Raw genomic sequence first — 335 nt, 5'->3', positions numbered from 1 at the left:
CCCACCCTCGTGGACAGGGTGTGGCCCCCCTGGCCTTGATTCTTTCGCCAGTATATTTTATATTTTCCAAAAATAATCTCCGTGGATTTTCAGGTCATTCCGAGAACTTTTGTTTTTGCACAAAAATAACACCATGGCAATTCTGCTGAAAACAATGTCAGTCCGGGTGAGTTTCATTCAAATCATGCAAGTTAGAGTCCAAAACAAGGGCAAAAGTGTTTGGAAAAGTAGATACGACGGAGACGTATCATCCAGCCCTGTAACAAAGAGATGGGCTGATGAGTTCGGTATGGATCGAATATATGAATATGAACTAAGTATGTCTTCAGAAATAT

Source organism: Triticum dicoccoides, chromosome 1B, assembly GCF_002162155.2.
Source record: "Triticum dicoccoides isolate Atlit2015 ecotype Zavitan chromosome 1B, WEW_v2.0, whole genome shotgun sequence".
Lineage (NCBI taxonomy): Eukaryota > Viridiplantae > Streptophyta > Magnoliopsida > Poales > Poaceae > Triticum > Triticum dicoccoides.
This window is presented reverse-complemented; position numbering follows the sequence as displayed.